The following is a 2,187-nucleotide window of genomic DNA, read 5'->3' on the forward strand; positions in this document are numbered from 1 at the left end:
GCGAAATCGAAGCTAGGTCTTGGGAAGAACTTTACTGTTTTCCCTCCACTATTCTAAACTGTTTTTAAGCGTTCTTAGACGCATCTTTGATATACAAGATGACAGTGCTGTCGGTTTGTAAGACGACGGGTTTACAGTATCTTTCCGTGCTTTGCTAATACGAATGGCAATTTGCCTCGGCCATAATACGAAATATTCACCACCCTTGGTAGACAGTACCGGCAACCCCTCTGAAGTACTTCAGCAACTATCTGCAAAAGTCTGCAATATCAGCAATATTGCCCGGTGGTGTATCAGAATTGCCCTGTATTGCAGTCATGGTGCATCAATGTTGATGACAACACTGTTACAGCCAAATATTGCTGTAAAATATAGCCTGTATGAAAGCATCTAAATCAGGTAGTCGCGTTGACTCAGTTATTGCTGATAACTATGACGTAAACTCCTAGTTAATCTGTGGCGTCTTACGCAAGCACATCGTACTCATACAGTTAAGCATACAGAAAGCCACTTACGAGCAGTTGCCTCGGTAGCGCAGTAGGCAGCGCGTAAGTCTCATAATCTTAAGGTCGTGAGTTCGATCCTCACCCGGGGCATTTATTTTAATCAATATTTCTGAACTGACAATTACCTTGTCCTTCGCGTTTAATTAGCACATGATATCGGTTATGCTGAACACGTACAATAAATAGTGTGTGTTGCTTGTGACACAATGCTCGGAGAAATAAATCGAATTAAAGAATCCGTAGATAAAATGAGTGATGACATCTTTATTTCGACGAAACAACGCTAACCTTACCTCGCAATGAGAATTCTTCAAACTTTTATAACATATTAGATGCGTTAATAGAAATAACCTAAATATTAAATACAACATACAATGATTCTTTCCATACATCAGTCTAAATGAAAGTTATACTAATAACAGTACTAGTAACACTAAAATAGTCAAAACCGAATATGGTACTTGAAACACGGATACAATTGTTGTATGTAACGAAAGATTTGCTCAACAATAATTGCGCAATGTATACTTGCAACTTAGAAACAGTCTTTCCACGTTACAGCTCTTCTGCATCCTATAGTACACTAATTACGACATTTAGTAAGAACACCATATAGTGCCCCCTAGACACTATGAAGAGCTTCCATCTCAGTAAAAGCAAAAAGCGGTTTCTTGAAACATACGAAATTGACAATCACTGAGATACTTGGACTTCTTCAAATACATGGTGCTGTCATAAAGTTTATATTTATGTGAACCATTTAGGGCAAATGTTCTTCTTAGATAGCGTCCATATCAACAGCAAAATAATCTACGATAAATAATTTTCTTTGATTGCATAAATACTGTAACTGGTACATCAGCAACAAATCTAAGCAGCATGCACAAGAATAATAAATTTATTGTAAAACCTGAGACCAATTGGAGCATTTTTTCTTAAATCTAGAAGAAAAACCACACTGGTAATATAATTTTCTTATTTATAGTAAATTAACAGACGCTAATGCATCAACACCACATACAGTCACCCCAAACCAGCTTAAATGCCATATTTCATGTCCACATTGCATCTGCATAATAAACGAATGAAAGTACTTGGACAACAATAAGAACTCAGTATCGTTAAATTAAAACTACAGCTTTAAATAATGGGTACAGGGATACTATGAAAACTCTTCACAAAAAATTAAAACAAACTAAACATCAGGCAACAAATACTAGACAACACCGTAGTCATTACCAAAGTAAGTACAAAGCAAGACAAAATATGTTGCTATGTCTTTTAGTTAGGAAGCATATACTACAAAATAAAGAATTTAAAAATTAAAAAAATAATGAAGTTTCATATCAGCGCACATTCCGCTGCAGAGTGAAAATCTCATTCTAAAAAAATATTATTTTACACGAAGAACAAATTCCACAAACTACCCATCCATAATTTGAGAAATAGTTCTCTCTACAGGATATCAAGCATATATAATTTCTGAAGATGTTCCTCCTACTAGATAATGAGTTGGGAGAAGACCATTTCAAAGAAGACATGAGTTTCATATGTCCAAATAACACAGTGAAATCCACATTTTCAGTGAACACAGCTTTTAATAGGCACTGAAAGTCGGCTCTAAAAATTATATATCGTCCATTTTCTCAATTAGTACACTGAGCTATTTTACCTTTTCTAC

General features: G+C 35.3%; 1 non-coding gene across 1 annotated transcript; it reads left to right on the forward strand.

Annotated features, from left to right (window-relative positions):
- Nucleotides 1–523: 523 nt before the first annotated feature.
- On the forward strand, nucleotides 524–596 carry Trnam-cau. Its single transcript has one exon. It is a non-coding gene; the product is annotated as a tRNA-Met (tRNA).
- The last annotated feature ends 1,591 nt before the right edge of the window (nucleotides 597–2,187 follow it).

Source organism: Schistocerca piceifrons, chromosome 1 (assembly GCF_021461385.2).
Source record: "Schistocerca piceifrons isolate TAMUIC-IGC-003096 chromosome 1, iqSchPice1.1, whole genome shotgun sequence".
NCBI classification, from domain to species: Eukaryota; Metazoa; Arthropoda; class Insecta; order Orthoptera; family Acrididae; genus Schistocerca; species Schistocerca piceifrons.